This window comes from Natator depressus, chromosome 1 (assembly GCF_965152275.1).
Source record: "Natator depressus isolate rNatDep1 chromosome 1, rNatDep2.hap1, whole genome shotgun sequence".
NCBI classification, from domain to species: Eukaryota; Metazoa; Chordata; order Testudines; family Cheloniidae; genus Natator; species Natator depressus.
The window spans coordinates 126,838,278-126,857,814 of record NC_134234.1 but is presented as its reverse complement, the minus strand read 5'-3'; the positions used below and the strand labels follow the sequence as shown (position 1 = coordinate 126,857,814).

The 19,537-nt window shown below is 40.0% G+C and overlaps 1 long non-coding RNA gene across 1 annotated transcript; it reads right to left on the bottom strand.

Annotated features, from left to right (window-relative positions):
• Positions 1–245: 245 nt before the first annotated feature.
• LOC141983047 (uncharacterized) lies at positions 246–1,261 on the bottom strand. The gene is made up of 3 exons (XR_012638281.1): positions 1,228–1,261; positions 529–633; positions 246–395 (listed from the first exon to the last, which is right to left on the bottom strand). It is a non-coding gene; the product is annotated as an uncharacterized LOC141983047 (long non-coding RNA).
• Positions 1,262–19,537: the final 18,276 nt, after the last annotated feature.

Below are 19,537 nucleotides of genomic sequence, written 5' to 3'. Positions count from 1 at the left end.
GGCCACTGAGGAACTGGAGTTGTGTTTGCATGGTTGCAATACCTTGGCATCGCAGGTGTTTTCAATCCTTGGTTTTTTATTCACAATCCCTAGAGCGCCTGTTCCGGGTTTGTGAATGTGGGCGTTTTCGCTCACAGTTTTCTCAGGGCTTGGCGTGGCGGTGGCCGCTGAGGAACTGGAGTTGTCTTTGCATGGATGTTTTTTACCAGAGTGTTTTGTTTTGTCCTTGGGTTTGACATAAATGAGGTTTGGACTGGGCTGATGCTTCATCTGCACTCTTGTGCTGTTTTGCGTTGATAAAGGTCTCAAAGCAGATTCCTGGTTCTTTGGTGGTTCTCGGGGAGGGGTCCTTGTAGCTCCCACTACAGCCTTGTCAGAAGGGCTGCATATGCCTGCTTGGGGCAGGAGGGGGGAAAAAAAGCATTTTACAAAAATGTAACTTTGCCAGCTTTCTCACCCACACCTATGTATGTACTTAAAATACAAAACCTCATAAATTAACCAGACTAATAAGCAAAATATATTTACCCGGCTTCATCCATCCATCTGTCACTGATACTTGTGAATTTTTCTTTTCAATTGTCTCTTTCCTTTTTCTTTTGAGCATTTTTACCCGCTCAAGTTTTGACCGTGCTGTAAAGCAAACAACATTCTAATAAAACACATGAAACTGTCTAGTAAACTTTAAAATAAAATAAAATAATATCCATTAGAGTGTTTTTTCTATTTAAAAAAGTCATAGCTTTAAAACAAAATAATCCATTTCAGGCTGTACAACAATCACAGGTTTTGAGTTTATTTCTACCACTTTGAAAACAACCCCCACAAATATTTTTTTTTTTAAATACATCTCATTTTGCAAAGTAAAAACCCTGCTAATTGGAAACACACCATCACCATCAGTTTGTAGACATATACTTTTTAAAAACCGCCTATGTTTTACACACACACACACACACACACACACACACACACACACACACACACACACACACACACAGAGTTTAAAACACTGTTTGCAACAAAATACTTTTCAATAAACCCACATGCTTTTAAAAAGATCCCTGGTTGTTCTGGCCCCCGCCCTGCCCCAGCCATGTGTGCTTGGGGTCTTTGGGGTAAGAAAAACAAGCCAAAATGTTAGTTAGTATTAGCTCCCAAATCCCTATTCAACCTATGTAATACCTGAAGTTATTAAGCACAACTACAGTTAAAAATGGTTTTTACCTTGGCCTGGTGATGAACTGCAACTTAAAGTTACTGGCTCCATGCTAAATAGATCACACTGCAATACAGATATGCACCATTATTTACTAAGATAGCATGGCCAAAAAATGGCATTATATAATATATATATATTTTCAGAGTTAAAAAAAAAACCAGGGAACATACCTCCACTTGCAGCCCAGCAGCAATTCAAGAGAGTTTCTGTTGAAAGAGACAGTCTCCAAGCTACCTGAGGTTTTGTTGTTTTTTTTTTACACCATCCTAACTCTTTTGTTTCAAAATAGTTAGCAGGTTGATTGGATCACCCCTCCCTAGCATTCCCTTTTGTGATCGGGGGTGGGGAATAAGTTTTTCTGCACAATTGGGCTGCTTTTCTTTTTTAAGTTCAAATACTTTTTGTTCCCCCCACCCTGTAGGGCCTTCTTACAGTAACCATTTCAAGTGAGGGGCCCTTTGCAGCTATCAATGAATGTCTTGGGGCTTGTTTTTGTTTTTAAAAACATGTTCTTTCATGCTTAAAGTTTGGTGGAACGGGGGGTGATTTCTAGAAAAAGTGCCCCGTGGCCTTCAACCAACTCCTGGGCCATATTTAGACTGGCCTATAGCGTTCCACCAACTCCAGGGGTTATATTTAAACTGCCCAATAGCATCTGCAAACTCCTGAGGTTTTATTTCATTTCATATTAATCAGAACTCACCATCCTCACCCACCCACCTCCCTTACTATGGGTGCACCCCCATCAAAATTAACCCTATGGCAACAAGGGTGAGTAATCACAGTCACCCTGGCTATTCAGTGAGGGGGGGGGGTGGTTAAACCCGTTCAGTTCAACAGAATAAGTCAACTCTATTGTACTCAACCACATGTCTGAACCATCCCCGTTTGTTTTATTGTAAACACATTTTTAGGATATTTTTCCCCCTCCCACAACATACATTTCAGCTTTTTTTTTTTTTTTTTGCTGTAAATGGGTCTCTCTTACACAAAAGACACAAGAGCTAGGTTCTCACAAACAATTTTTTTTATTTAAAAGACATACAGCTCCTTCAAAACAAACCAAGATGCTCCATTAAAAAAAGAAAGAAAGAAAAAAAGACTTTAACCTCCCTTAAGGGCCAGAGACCTTTTAACAGAAATACAAATAGTCACAAAGCCCTTTTCAATAGATTTTTTTTTTAAATTTACAGCTACCAAGTTTTATATCGCATGTTTGGCACCTCACCATTTTCTAACTTAATCCTTTTAGATTTCTTACAAATAGCCTTTTTCTTAAGCAGGGTTCTGTAACTTTTTGTGCGGACCAGACGGTCAATATAACGCTCTAAGCAGGCATCTTCCGGTTTGGTCATTTTCTTTAAAACATGGTCAGGGTCTCCACTGAATTGCACAGCATTTATCAAGGTCACCCCTTGTGCTAAATGTTCTTGGGTTAGGCATAGACATTGCATAGCATAACCTATGGCAATCACAGTGTTTAATAAGCTTTCCAAACACAGCTCAGCACACAGGCCCCGGAGATTGCAGTTTATATCCACTGAAGTCCAAGTCACACAGTCATGGTGCCGCTGGCCTGGTGCATCTATGACACAGCCCTCACAATCTTCAAAAAGCTTTTCCCTAAGACAGTGATTAAGAACAGAATAAACAGCAACGCGTACAATAGTCTGCATGACTTTGTTACGCTCACGACGTGGCACTGGCTCAGTCAGTTCCATGCCAAGCCTCCTCCTAAACTCCTCATAGCCGTCATCCTCGGAGTCCTCTTCAACATTTTGTATTGGCGTTGAGCAAAAACAAGGTGGGCCCGGTTCATCTTCGCTGCTTGGTGCAACACTGTCTAGAGTCTCCGGGTCCTCTAGAAAGGCATCATTGAGCTGTTGAGAGATTTTTTTCAAAAAAGAAACAGCGTAAGCACCCCACTGCTCGGTTTTTGATTTACATAATCCCTGGTTCCTAGCCCCGTTACAACCCCATCCCGACCGTCACTTCTTAAGCATTCATTTACCTGAGCGTTCATCTTGTCCACTAGTGACTTCCCCGAGCTGCGATCACCTTCCTCCTCCCGGGGGGTGGCCAACAAGAGGCCATCACGCTCATCGTGGGGCCCCACAAGCGGCTGGGTTTCAGGGTCCGGGGTATCCATCAATGGCTGGGCCAAAGGGCTCCCCTGAATTGCCCCCTCCTCCTCCTCGGAACTGTCGCTGATGTAGCGCTTTCTCCGCGGTTTGTTGAAGGCCCTCGGGGCTAAAACAAAGTCCGAAGTTCTCACGGGGGTGGTGAAGGAGTCCATGTTTCCACGATTTCTAAAACACGCGCTCTTGGTAAAAGACAGTCTCTTCTGCCCGACGCTGGGCCTTATGGGGTGATGGTGCTGCGCTCTGATTGGCAGAGGGGTCATACGCCCCTCTTCTGGGTGGTTCACCCCATCCCAGAACCTGCCCTATTTTGGTCAAATCTGCTCTCGGGCCGGCCTGATTGGTAGAGGTTGGTGGGAGGAGTTGTTAGAGGGGTCACACGAATCATTTCCGGACGGGTCACCCCGCCCCCGGAACTCATCCTAATTGGTCAAATCTCCTCTTGGTCCTATCGGAACAAAACCCCTCCTGATTGGTAGCGGGGTGGGGGGAGGAGTTGTTAGAGGGGTCACAAGACCCACTTCCAGAGAGGACACCCCCACCCCGGAACTCGCCCTGATTGGTCAAAGCTCCTCTCTGGGAGGTCCTACGGGGCAAAACCCATCCTGATTGGTGGGGGGGGGAGGAGTTGTTAGAGGGGTCACAAGACCCACTTCCGGAGAGGACACCCCCCTCCGGAACTCGCCCTGATTGGTCAAAGCTCCTCTTGGGGGGGAAGTCCTACGGGGCGAAACCCATCCTGATTGGTAGAGGGCAGTGGGAGGAGTTGTTAGAGGGTTCACATGACATACCTTGCTTCCGGTCACGTGGCAGCCTTGACCCTGGAAGTAATACCCCATGGGGCAGGACTTCCGGTGGGGGGGGGCAGAGGTCAAGGGGTGGGGTTAAAGGGGTCAAGGGGTGGGGTGGGTGTCACATGACACACCTTGCTTCCGGTCATGTGGCAGCCTTGACCCCGGAAGCAATAACCCATGGGGCGGGACTTCCGGTGGGTGGGGCTAAGGGGTCAAGGGGGCGGGGCTGATGGGTCAAGGGGGCGGGGCTAAGGGGTCAAGGGGCGGGGTCAGGGTTTGATTGATGGTAGGGCCCTTATACTACTACTACAGCACAGTACAAGATCCTTAAACCTCTGTATTATTCTTCAGCCTGTCATGCTAAACTGTTAATACTTGTAACATATGATTTGCAAGGAAGCTTTTATACAGTGCATCATATATTACTGGTATAGGGAACAACCATTATCTAACTATCTGTGAGAGTTTTCAGGATATGTGAAATAAATACACAATATGCATTATCTTGCTATGTTTCTGAAATGATTTTGTTATACAAGTTTCACATTCATATTTATGTTGGGCAGTATTTACTTTTTTTTAATATGTAGAAGAGTGGTCCTACCCAATGTAGCCCTTTGGCCTTTCCTCTACACCCTGGGGAAGCCCTTATCTGTTATCAGCCCTCTTCTGTTGCACTCCACACTCCATTCTGCTGGCAGGTGGAGATCCAGCTGCCACTGGCAGTGCATGACACAGAGGCACTTGAGGGGTCCTTTCTGGTGCCCCAGCAGGGGGCCCAGCACTGGGTGTATTCCTTAGGGGAGGCCTGGTGCTTCCTCTGCCGTGTGGACTGCCCTCTGACCCAGCATGGAAGGGCACCTGGGACTCCCAGAATGGCACCAGTCCTGTCACTCTGGGCGACCCTGGCTGCCAGGTTCTCGTGGCCACACCTCCTCCTCCTTCATCTTCCATCATCTCCACTCAGGCCCCGGGGTTGAGCTGGGTCACCTGCTTCACCTCCGGGCCTGTGTGGAGGGTCTGACTTTGAATCTTGTCAATGTCGATGCCCCAACATTGGACCCGCGGCGTGTGTGCTTCTTTCAGCTTTGCTCACTGTGCTACCAAAGGTGGGACCTCCGCAATATTAGGAATTGGCATCCCGTCTCACTCCTCAGCATGGACTACAAGTCATAGTGAAGGCCATCTCACAGTGCCTGGGGTCTGTGTTAGTGGAAATGGTCCACTGCTATGAGATCTACATCATCCTGTGCCATACTCTCTTTGACAACCTTTACTTGGTCCAGGACCTCCTTGAGCTAAGATATAGAGTTAGTTGTTAGGATATAGATATTCAGGCCTGTCTGTAAAGGCCTCTCCTCTAAGAATTTAGATGTATTCTTATCACTTAGCTAGTTATAGAGGTATAAAAGAAAGAATCAAAATCACTGTCTGCCGGTGTAAGGGCCTTCTCTTACTGTGACAGTCTGAGGCCCTGTGCTTAGGCTAAAGCCTTTGGCTAAGCAGCAGAGGCAGCCATAAGCTGGGAAGCGAACGGTCACATCCTCACATTCCAAACCAGTCACATTGAAATCAGGTGCTATTGGGCTGTTAGGCATTATCAGGACAGGATTGTATTCCTATCTCCTCCAGATTTCAGAGTAACGGCCGTGTTAGTCTGTATTCGCAAAAAGAAAAGGAGTACTTGTGGCACCTTAGAGACTAACCAATTTATTTGAGCGTAAGCTTTCGTGAGCTACAGCTCACTTCGTCGGATGCATCCTGTGGAAAGTGTAGAAGATCTTATTATATACACACAAAGCATGAAAAAATATTATTCTGTAACCTGATCTGGCACTCATAAAGGTGTAAATCAGTTATCATGGAAAAAGCTAGCTTTACTCAGTACAAAACATCTCCTAGTATTCACAGTATATTCCTCCTACAGTGCCCACCACTTTGTGACGGCTTGTCTTTGCCATCTAGTCATCCCTTGTTAAATCTTTCCCTGTCAATGTTCCTTTGAGTATAAATATGCAGCTAAAATAACTCCTCAGTTGCTAATGATACTGTACAAAAGAGACTCACAAGTGTGTCTTGAGATTAATGTAATAACATCACAGTTTGTATGGCAACTTCCACCTTCTGTGTGTGTGTGTGTGTGTGTGTGTGTGTATAATCGTCTTACTATATATTCCATTCTATGCATCCGATGAAGTGGGCTGTAGCCCACGAAAGCTTATGCTCTAATAAATTTGTTAGTCTCTAAGGTGCCACAAGTCCTCCTGTTCTTATCACAAGGTGAATCTGTTATGGATTTTATTTTTTTCATGGCAGTAGCTAAGGGGGAAAAGCATAAATGGGCTCGCACAGCCTTTTTAAAGGTTGGGAGGTTTTGCCTATCACATTCAAAAGTGATGATCAAAATGAAAGGCCTCCTTCTGGAAAAAAATAGTGCTACAAAATGTAGCTACTGAAAAGCTAACCTTATAGTAACTGTTAAGTCCCCTCCATCTGTTTTGTTTTTGTTGTCTTTTGGTGGTTCTGACAGGATTAACAAGATTAAATGGCGAGAAGTTGAAGCTAGACACATTTAGATTAAGAAATAAGGCACAAATATTTAACAGTAAATGTGATTAACCAGTGGCACAACTTACCAAGGTTGTGGAAGAGTCCCCATCACTAGTAATCTTTTTTTTTCTCTAAGAGATATGCTCTATTTCAACCCGAACTATTGGACTTGAGACAAGAATTAATTCATGGAAATCCTATGACCTGTGTTACACAGATGGCCAGACTAGATGATCAGAATGGTCTTTCTGGCATTAAAATCTATGAATCTATAGAAGAATGGATTTACTTCTGCCTGAGGCTCACAGCTTGGTTTCTGTCAGGACACATACCATCTTTACATACATATTCCAATACTAATTTTTGAAGAGATCATCTTAGATTATAAAATGTTCAGGGCAGAGGCCATCTTTTTGTTATGTGTACATAGTGGTACCCTGATGCATGTTTGGGAGCCTCAAGGCACTGCCACAATAGAAATACATAATAATAAGGTAATGCTGTATCTTCTCTACTTTTAACTGAATTTCTAATTGGTTAGTGCCCTGGTTCACTGTAAATAGTTTTTCTCCACATTCATATGGTTATTACGAAAGCTGATTGGAAATTTTGCAAAAGAAGAGGAAATGTTAGTGTTTCTGAAATGAAAAGAAATGTTACGGAAGTTCAATTATGTGGGAAATCTTTACAAAAATTGAGTTAGTTCGGGATCAACATTTTCTGTGAAATGGAAATCCTAAGTTTTGACTAGCTCTGGTGAATAATTTGTTAGTAATTGTTGAAACTAGTGTCAGTGGTACATGGTTGTTTCCCTAAAACCAGTTGGGTGCAATTTAATTTATTTATTTATTTGTTTATTTATTTTGTAGGATAGAGTGAACATTTAACTGTGCCAGTGCATGTAGTTTGGCCAGTCCTGTTTTGTCTCAGCTGGCTGTGTGATCGGACATCTGTGAATCATTGTCCCCTGAGCTGCTGGTGACACTCTGTGTGCAAATAATGTGGGCAATCTACCCTCACCCTCAGAGTACTATGGATAGTTGCCTAGATTTTGCCAGAATGCATTTATGCAAATGGGGTCAGACAGTAGGGTAGGTGTGGATGCACAAACAGAGTTAATGCATGGTAAGGAGGAAAAAGGATGGTAAGGAGGGAAAACTTGTTGTTTGGATTCAGCTCCATTATGTTTGCTGTTGTGATCAAGTCAAATGTGATTATTTAACTGTAAATAACTGTAAATATCAGGTTTACATTTACTTTGGAAACTAGGTAAAATAGAGCATTCAGTAGGTGAATTTGAGTCAGTACCACGGCTGGCTCTAAAAGTTGTTATATTCATTCAGCTACTGGAATCAGTGAATAAAGGCTCTGTGATGACACTATGACTTTATAAAAATGTAGAGAATGTGTCCCTAAGATATGGTAGCTTAGAGGAGCTTTCCACAGGTATTATATAACTGTGTTATGACTCAGTGATACAACTGAAATATCAATCTCGAGTGTCTCTCATTCTTGCCATTTACTGTAATGACATTCAGATATCTTCTGAATTTGATTAAAAAGGAAAACGCACTACTGTCACTCATGCCGCAGACTCATGTCAATAACTGGCTCTAAATTATTCCCCAGTGAATAGCTATAACACTTCAGTGCTGATTTCTGGCTTATATGTGAGATTAAGGGTTAAACCAACCTGCTTGGATAAGACCTGAGTGTTCTCTAACATAAACAATCCTTTTCTTTGTTAGAATTAGATACTAAAAATTGTCTTCTTCTGTGAGCTGGAGGATATCAATCATGACAAACAGTATATGGAGGAGAAGAATAACAAAAGTCCTCCTGAATACCATTGGTCCAGAAGCTTTTCTTTTTAAAAACCCTGTAATAATTTCTCCTCAAAATGAAATACTGTTAATGGCAAGTTTTGGCTTTGAGTGTGTTAGTACTGATGTGGGTAGCAATTTTGCAAACACTTCAGAACTAATTACAGGGGGTGTTGTGTCCCACATTCTCATTACTTTGTATGATATGATAGTGGACTTTGGTCTTAACAACAATGGGTGAATAAGTGGGTTTGTTTTGGTTCTCTGGTAGTTCTGGGAAAAAATCCAAAAATTCTGAAAAAAATTACAAATGGAAAAAATCCATTTTGGGTGAAACAAAACATGTTATTTGACCCAAAGTGTTTTGTTTCTGAGTATTTTTACGGAGCTTGATTCACAAAATGGTGAAGAGGTAGTGGTTGTGAAACCCTCCCCACCCATTATAACTTTTAGCCCAGTCATAAGGGCACTAATCTGGGATGTGGGACACCTAAAATACTTGAATAGTAATTGGGCAAGAGAGAGAAAAAAAGATTCTATAAGTTGATAGTCTGAATGCTCAACTGGGATGGGGGAGCCCCAAGTTCAAGTCTCTGGACCCATTAATATCTTTTTAGACAAAGAGGAATAACTTCAAGAGGAGCGCTTGAGAAAAGTGTTAGGGTACTTGGTGGTTAGAATACTTAGGTGGGATATGGAAACCTGGGTTCAAATCTCTTCTTTAATGTGGAGTTTGAACCCCAGGTCTTCTACATCCAGGACACATGAACTAAAATTTTATAAGCTGGATAGCATCAGTAACACTTCCTCTTCCTCCCCATTCCTGGTTTTGTGAATGTAGCCTGAACTCCACTCTTAATCTCCTTCTCACCCCTCCCCACCCACCCAGCTAAAACTATTTGGCAAATTTGTGTCAGATTTGCTAATAGTTTCAGGTTGATCAAAACTGCATTTTTCAGGGAATAAACTATTTGTCTGAAAAAGTGTACACAGCTATAGTCATATCTGAGAAAATAGGTAACATTAATATAATCAAGTTTCTGTTGATCTATTTGATTGTTTCCTGACATATTTTGAATAATGTCACTTTCAGTCAATCAACCTAAAACCGTGGCCATTATTACCTGTAGATCTGAAGTAAATTCTTTTCACGTCAGCAGATTGCTCTGTTTTTTAACTAGAGACCTGCTTGACACAGTGATTGCACTAGATGAATTAAAATAGATCAGTTGAACAGTCTGCAGCGTCAAAATATTGAACAATGCTTGAGGCTTCTACAAAGACACTTTCCCCCTCTCTTAGACTAAAATAGAACCATTTACATTGGTATATAAGTATTATACTTATGTCCATCAGCACCACTACATGTAAAGTGGTGTCAGTTTCTACTAAAGGAATTCAACTTTTTCACTGTAACATGCACTCCTGACTGAAGCTTGGCATGCAAATTAAAATCAGCTATTTCTGTTTTTTTTTTCTAACAATAAATAAATAAACAAAAATAAATAGGTTAAAGTGTGTAATTTCAAGTTTCTTTCTAAATATATTCAACAACTTTAATATGCAAATTTGCAAATTTGTATTATTGTGAGAGAAGGTGTGTTGGAATGTGTTGTGCATTTATTTGTTTGGCTTCAATCTCAATAACAGTTTTTTGGAGGTTAGTTGTGCAGTAACTTAAATGATTTTTTCATACAAATTCTGGACTTTATGAATTCAGTAATAGATCTGTTTCACAGATTAACATAATCCATTCTGGTCTGGCTATGAATAAGTTATGATGTACCATGTCTAAAGAACACTGCTTATTGACCTAAGTGTACTATCTTACTTATTACTTATATATTATTTCTTATTATTATATTACTTATACATTATTTATTGTTTTACAGTTTCCCAAAGTGGTCCCTGCCCTGAAAATCTTACACAGTAGACATAATTTATGGTAACATTCATATTTTGCTATATTTACCTAGCAGGCTTAGTTAGACATGATGTAAAAATTGTACCTTTATAGTTCTTTGAATTAGCCAGAGCCCTTATTTATATCATTGTCTTTATTATTTTTCAAATAAATATGATTATTTTTCAATACATGAATGATAGATACCATATAGAGAACTAAAGCATATAGTATATGCTACAGAAACAGCAACAAAAATAGCTATTTTTATAGCCTCTGCTGCCAGATACACATAGGACCACGGTGATCCATTTATTCATGACCCCCTTGCTCTGTTTTCTGTCCTAGGTCTCCTTTATATACGGGACTCAGGTAAAGATCTCTGCCCTTTTATTCAAAGCTTTCCATGCCATTGGCTGTGAGAGGTTGTTTTGTCCTTCAGAACCATGATCACCCATGGCTGCTATATTTTATACTATATTATATTATATTATTTATATATATAAATATTAATATATTTATATTATACTAAATCTATAAAATTGCCAGCTGTTATGCAGACTTGTGAGTGCAACAGACACAGCTATGGCAGAAATTGTACCTAAAGTATGGAACTCACTACTAGAAAAAATAGGAATGTCCATTAACCTCACTGCATTGGAACTAAATGCACCAATTCTGAAATATCCAACAGCAAATACCTCTTTCTCAAGTACACACACACACACACAAAACACTGAAAAACAACAACAGAACAAATTTCTATTCCAACCCCCACTCCTACCTTCTAGGAAGACAGGGATAGACAGATAATTGAGATACATTTATTATTATTATTAATTATTATAATTATTATTTATTTTATTATTATTATTATTATTATTTCAGGCCTTGATTCAGGAATGTATTTGACCATGTGCCTAACTATTAAGCACATGGATAGTCCCACTGAATGGGACTGTTCACTAGAGACAGATGACATTTTTAAACCAAACCTTTTTTGCTGAAAAATGCAAATTTGGGTTGATTGAAAAAAATTGTGAATTTGTGTCAATTTCAGCCAAAGTAAAAAAACATGAAATGTTCAAATGGTTCATTTTGATATTTTCAAAATGAAATGCTTCAAGAATTCAGATGAGATTCACAAGGGAACTTCACTGCCATTCACAAAACCAAGGAGGAAGTGATCACAATACAAGTCCCTGCTCCAATTAATATTTAGTTATGCACAGTGGAATAGCTCACCCCAGAACAGCTAATAGGCTCGAGGTTAAGACAATCATGTAGGACACATGAGTTCAAATTCTTGCTCCCAGGAGACATTTGCACCTGGATCCCCAGCATCCAACATGACTGCCCTGTTCCCTGGGCTTTTAGGTATAAGGGTTCAGACTAACAACCGTGTTAGTCTGTATTCACAAAAAGAAAAGGAGTACTTGTGGCACCTTAGAGACTAACCAATTTATCTGAGCATAAGCTTTCGTGAGCTACAGCTCACTTCGTCGGATGCAATCCTTTCTCCTTCTACAAAGGCTAAACAAATGTTTGCATTAAGTACAACCAATTTAGCTTCTGATTCCCTTCTTCTACAAACAAGGGAAAATCACATCACTTAAAGCCATCCCCCACCTTTCACATTCCCCTCATAATAACCCAAACAATAGTAACAAGTTTTGTGATGTCTGTAGCCAGCAAGATTAGCACAGAGTTGATTTCATCAAGTCGTAATAATGATAAATTATTAGGAACAGATGAACTGGTTCTGAAAAACTTAAGAACTCCTTCTCCAAAAATATTGCCCTTTTCTAGAATAGAATATGAATCAAAACATTTTAAGGTGCTAAAATCTTTAGATGAGTTTCCCTCTCTATTTCTTCTCTTCTTGCTTCTTTTTTAGTGGAACTTAAGTGCCAGAGTACCACAAAATATGAGACCAACCTATTTCCAACCAGAACCAGAAGCAGAAGGCAAGTAAATCTCATGGATATTTATCAAAATTGAATGTAGTTCACAAACTAAGGTAAAAGGGGTATAAAGCCACCTTATGTTTCTCCTATTTCTGGGCATTAGATGGGGAGGAAGGGTCACAATATAAATTAGAGCAGTCTGAAGACAAGTTCTAATGTAATGCCTGGCTGCCTGCAGTCCTGAGGGCATGTTCCAGCACTTGGGGATTACTGGTGCATAGATATGTCCTTGCCAAACCCATTTGTCTCCTGGGATTGCACCTGTGGTGTAGGTAGGGTTGCCAAATTTCTAATTGCACAATCCTGAACACCCTTGCCCCGCCTCCTTCCCTACCCCTTCCCTAAGGCCCTGCACCCCATTCACTCCAGCCCTCCCCCTGCCCCTGCTCCGCTCGCTCTCCCCCACTCTCACTCACTTTCACTAGGCTGGGGCAGGGAGTTGAGGTGGGGGAGGGGATGTAAACTCTGGTTGGGGGTGTGGGCTATGGGGTGGGGTCAGGGATGAGGATTTTGGGGTGCAGGAGGAGCTCCAGGCTAGGGCTGAAGTGTTTAGAGTGCAGGAAGGAGCTCAGAGCTGGGGTAGAGGGCTGGGGTTTGGGATGCAGTGTGGGGTGTGGGCTCTAGGAGGTGGCTCAGGGCTGGTGAAGAGGGTTGTGGTGAGGGAGGGGGTGTGGGGTTTGGGAGTGAGTTAGGTGCAGAAGGGGGTTCTGACCTGGGGCACAGGGTATGGGGTGCGGGCTCCGGCTGAGTGGCGCTTACCTCAGGTAGCTCCTGATCAGTGGCACAGCGGGGCTAAAGTAGTCTCCCTGCCTGTCCTGGCTCTGCACTGCTCCTGGAAGTGGCTGGCATGTCCAGCCCCTAGGCCAGGCAGCTCTGCAGTGTGTGCGCTGCCCGCACCCACAGGGGCCACCCATGTAGCTCCCATTGGCCATGGTTCCCGGCCAATGGGAGCTGCGGAGCTGGTGCGGGGGGAAGGGGCAGCACAAGGATCCTCCCTGGCCCCTGCGCCTAGGGGCTGGACATGCCAGCTGCTTCTGGGAGTCACACAGAGCCAGGGAAGGCAGGGAGCCTGTCTTAGCCCCACTGCGCTGCCAACCGGACTTTTAATGGCTCGATTACCAATGCTGACTGGAGCCTCCAGTGTCCATTTTCGATCAGTAGTTCTGGTCGAAAACTGAATGCCTGGCAACCCTAGATGTAGGGAATGGATGTGAGAGCTTCATAAAGACACTATTCTGGATCTACACCACCCAAAAATTTGCTCTACAAATGGGAATTCTCAGAGGGTTAGATCCATTGGCTTTATGATTGTTGTATACCACAAGAGAGTTGTTGTATGGCCAAGAATCTGGCCTATTACCTTTTTCGTTCAGTTTTCAGAATCAGAAACATTATTTTCCATTGGTCTCAATGGTGGGGTGTGTGTCTGTCCTTCAAAATAATGAACACATAAGCTGCACTGGGTAAAAATGTTTTAAAAGGCAACAAACTTCTCTTTTCTGCCTTTGTGATATTATGCTTTGACTGTTAACATTTTTCAATAACATAAGACTTCACATTTTATTGCAATTTATAGAATTCTCTATCTGCCGAGCAGGGGAGAGAGAATTTACATTTGATGCCGTTTCTTCCTAGCAAGTACAATGACAAAATCTGAATAAAGTAGAATTTTGATAAGAATGAGAACCCATTTAGATACCTGTGTGACAATGCTTATTCAGAGGTTCTGGTAAAGACGGAATTTGAATGCTAGCAATAGGAGACTGTGAAAAAGAGGAGAAAAGAATAATAATATTAAAGAAACTCAATAGAATATTAATGTTGCAATATATGTGTGCACCATTATGGAATGATAAAACTCTGTACACTTACAGCTCTATATCAGAACATATAAGCCCCTGTTATTCCTGGTCCCACTCTCACATACTCCACTGTAAGTCCATTGACTTCTGTGGAATTACACCGAGTATGAATCAGATCAGAATCAGTTACCTTTTGGACATGAAATAAATATATAATAAACCATCAGGAAGCCTTTGTTCTCAAAATTAAGATTTTTTTATCTATATGAAAAATGCAAGTCGCCCTCCTTCAGCGCTCCCCATACATTATGTTGATTCTCATGTTTGAGACACTGTAATTCAATTAAGGGTGTGAAAGCTTTTGGTTTGCAACTCCCTTATACATTAGCCCAGCTTGGAAGGATTAAATTTTTATCAGTAATGTCGATAAATGTCAATTTCACTCTACAAACGCAACCTACAAAAATATTTCCATTGACAATAATTGAAATTTACATATAAGCAGATTTTTCTTACTTTGCCCAAGTTTGATTTAAAGAGATTTACTTTGTATTTTTTGACATAGAATGTTGACAATTTGTGTTTGAATGGTTATAAAGCTTAACTTTTTGAAGCTCAGCACCTACTGCCATTAAGTAATGGCCTGACCCTTCCTCCCCAGTACCTGCCCCCCATAATTCCCAGAACTGTGAAAATTTAAATTTAAGAAAATTCTTAAAATCCATAATTTTGTTCCACTGTGATAATTTAAATCAATATGAACAAAAAATCATCAAGTTTATTTTTAAATTATCTGTTGAAATGTATTAAAACATAACCATTGAATTCTGCCAAGCCTACGTATAAGGATTCAGTGCAAAAACATTGTTATATTATTTACATAATAAAGTTATCTCTTTTAAAATTAGTCAAATATATCTAAAACAAACAGAAAAGTGGCTTACCATTAAATGGCCTGATCCTACATTTTTTGTGTGAACAGTACTATTTAAGATTCTCATAGTTAGGGGCCCCAACATTGCAAACAGCTAAGCACACAAGTAATTTTATGAATGTGAATAGTAACATTGAGTTCATAGGGAAAAATTACTCATATGCTTAAGCGTTTGCAGGACCTCAGCATCTTTGTTTGCAAAGACCCAACCTTTAAGTAATTTTCCCTGTGTGTTGATCAGGCAAACAAAAACAATTCAGATTTAAATTTTAAACACTGTATTTTTTGAATACTTAGTTCCCAATATGCTAAAGCCAAAAGCTATTTTTCTACCTATCTCCAATGGCTGAGCTGTGCAAACTAAAAAATAAGTAGATTTGGAGGCTATGAAAGCATATTCAAAGTTAATAATAACCGTATATTAACTTGTGTTCCCGCTCCCGCTTTCACATTCTCTCTTTTTCCACCCGACCATGTCCAAATCAAATCAATCATTGAGACTTCCAAAAAGCTCCAGTTTGTAAGATACCAGAAAGCTTTATAAAGAGCTTCAGAACACCAGATTTTTTTAAAAAGAAATTTGTCCCAGCCCACGCTTTAGTTACTTTTCTTCCACAAACTAACTCAACTGCACGGCTGTGTGAGGATCACGATGGTTTAAATGGAAATTAGGTTTTTTTCATATAAATATTTTTTAGCAACTTTTCTTAAAATTAGAGTTTCACAGTGGGCTGATTCTTATTAAATCAAATCTCAGGGACTGTTTCTGTATAATGCTAAGCCCTCAAAAGGATTCCTTTATCTGGTCTGAGCAGCTCTTAGCCACCAAATGACAACAACAAAAAGGTTCTACTTCGAGCATATATTAAAGGTCCGAAAGTCGACTGTGATTCACCTCTAATTTCACTGCCAGGAAATTACCAGCTGAATTCAGATTTCTAATGTCACACTTGGGTCATGAGAAGCAACTGTCATTTGACAAGGCTGTTTATAGCCAAGTGGCCTGGCCTCAAAAAAAAAAACCCAAACAAACAAAAAAAATCTTTGCATTTGCAAGATAAACATCTACAACGACCCAAAAAGAACAGAAATATAAATTATTTTTCAAGCTCTGGAAAAGAAAAAAATGGAAAAAAAGATTAAATGGCTGTAGGAAATTGTTACTCCTTTACCCCCTGTGAATATAGAAACTGTTTATCTAATTAAGCTGTCCAGGCGGGATGAAACATTATTTTTTCTTTGAAAAGAACCTATTGTTCTTGTCTTTTTTTCATATTTAAGAGACCTGCGGATGAAAGTAGAAAAAATGTTTACAAAAGTACATCAAAATGCCAAGGCAGGTTTAATTAAAGTGAATTCCCTTCTGGGGGTGAAAGTAGTAGCTTCCAGAAATATGCAGACATGAATTAAAAACATTTGTACTGGTGAAAAAAAAACAACAACCTGGAACAAATTAATCTTTTTAATATGCCAAGAAGGTGATCTGCATAAGAATGGCTTGGTAAAATCATATTTAAATGAGTTGTTTTGCTACTTGGATTAAAAATAAAATAGGAAAAAAGCAATTTGGTTTGTCCCTGATAGCTTTCTAAATTGCATACAGGGCTATCATGGAGTTCCATAAGGCAATTCATTGTCTTTAAGAAATAGAGGTATGTCATTCAGATAGTGGATAATCAGTTTTGAAAACTGAATATCCATTCCCTACACCAGAAGTCTTTTTGCCTTGATAGTTTGTGTTTTGTATATTACTATTTGTTCTAGAACAGTATCCCTCTCCAATTTCAAAGGGAATCACAGAAGAAAGAGTCTTGTCTTTAGTGTGTGGGAGTCAATGGATTTGTATCAGGCCCAGCAACTTGGTTTCTGGACACTTCATGCACTTGTTGTTGGTTTTGTGCTACCAGATATCTGTGTGATTTACTATCCGTGAATCATTGCCTCCCATGCTCCTGGTGCCACTCTGAGTAGAAGTCATATAGGTAATCTATTTCCCCAAGATACTATGCACCGATTTTTGCTTTTCAAATTATATTACTTATTAATTATTATTATTATTGATGATGCAAAATTAAAAAAAAATAAAAAACACGTAAAAGACTCTGGTTTGTGTTTTGCCATAATCTGGCTATTCTTACTTCTGACTAACATGACCAGCACTCATTTAATAGTCGAAGCCACGTTCTCATCATCAGACAGAAGGCAGAGAGAACATATCTCGGATATACACGGAAGTGTAGAGTCTACCTATGAAATGGTTTAAAACGTTCCTCCTGCCTGCTTTTTTTGTGTTCCTGTCTTATTGTATTATTGCGATTTTGTCTGGATGGACAGTTATAACTAACTAAGTGATATAAGTGTTTAGTTTTTCCCAGCACTAGTGGGGTTTTGAGATAAGTATATGGCTTGGGGTTAGTTTACTGTGTAAGTTTTCACATAGTTTTAATGTTTTACAAGCAAAGACACGATAGCCTTTCATCTGCCATTGTTGCGGTCTTGTCATGTGGTGAGTAGCTGTTAAGTAATGTTCTGCCAGTACGTTTGGAAAAGTTTGTAAAAATATTAAAAACCCTAAAGTAGCTATACCTTTTGATTTAAACATCGGTGGAGCAGATGAATTATCAGAGGAACTGCTATAATGAATAATGACCCAAGGAAGCGAAAATGTACATAGGCTTTTGTTTATCTTTATTCCTACTCACAAGTATAAAGTTCAGCACAAGCATAAATGTTTGCAGGATAACAGACCACTGACTAATATTGTCTTATTGTTTACTTGTACTCCCTCATCTGTCTATATCTATCTGTTGTCACTTGTCTTAGACTGTCAGCCCCTTGGGGCAGGGACCGTCTTTTTGTAGAGCACCGAGCATGATCATTTCCTGGTCTACGACTATGGTTGGTAGGTCCTTTGGTATTACAAATAATAAATAATAAGGCTTAACTTTCATCTTAGTATAAAATGTTCTTCAGCGTTTGTACAGCTGCATGTAAAATCCTCTTTTGCTCAGGCATAATAAAGAATTTCAGCTAATCTTGAAACATGACCCTAGTTTTTGTATAACCCCCTAAGCAACTGTTGTTGAAAAGGCACTATACAAAGGTAATGAGTGAATTCCTATGTGAGCTGGGTTTTTTTGTAAATTCCCTCTTATAGATGAAATCCTGTTTTTGTTTCATCCTCCACTTGTACCAAAGTTCCACTAATCCGGAATGTAACAGTTTTGCTTTCCATCTCTGTGCTTTTTAGAAGCATTTTTCTTCAAAGTTTCTCTGTGAACAAGGTTTAAAATGTGTAATACAATATTTTATGGTAAACACAGTGTTTTATCTTCTCTGTACAGTAGATAAGAACCCAAAATGTAACACTTGAGCCCTCAAGCCTGCTATCCTATCTGACAGTATCTACAGACATAAGGACAGGCCTGTTATTGCCAATACAGCAGCAGAATCTGTTGTGTTAGTTTTCTTGCATGATACCATTTTGACTTTATGAAATTGCTTGAAAATGGTACCAATTTATATCATACCAGAAGAAGAACTGCTTTAGACTCAGTAAAGGCAATTTCATCCATTAAGACCCTAATCTCTCTCTCTCTCTCTCAGAACTTACACTTGAGTCCCCAAAGTATAACAATCTAATTGTTTCTGATAGGCAGCAACATCTTGGCTTTATTGATCTATCCTCTAAGGTTATGCTATACATTTGCGCTTCTCTTCAGGAAATTATTTTTCTAGGATCTGGTTTGAGTTTCTCCTCTGATTTCCATGCCATTTATTCTTTCTCAAAGTCATACTCTCTGCACAGCTAACCCCTCTAAATGCTAAACTTTCACATTCTGGCTTTTCACAGGACCTCTTGTGATTGGTGCAGAAGTAAAGTAAGTGGTTGGTGGGTTGTAGACTCACATGCTATGAGCCAGGAGTTAATTGGATGATACACCCTTTCTGGGGTTCAATTATTTATTACTTTATATTTTTGTTACACAACTACAGGTGCTCATCCTGGACTATTAAGCATCACCACTAGTTTGTGTCAGGGCTTTTTGACATTTTTCTCTTTAGTTTTCTAATGAGAATCCCGCAAACCTTTCTCTAGGTCTAGTACAATATGACTGTGTCCCCCAATAAAATTTAATTATTTAGGTATTAAGTTCCTTTTTTTTTCTTTTTTGTAACTATTTTATTTCCTTGGGTTTAAAATGAGCTGATTTTCTTATTTCAAAGCATTTCTCAACAGGAGAGTCAACTTTTTTAAGGATAAATGATGCTTTCTGTTGTCCTTGCCAGAGGACGACATTGCTGACAAGAAATGTAGGCAGTTAAGGTTGTTTCTGGACACAATTTAAGGCACCGGTGGGAATGGGAGTGATTGTGTATACTAATGAAGAAATTAACTAT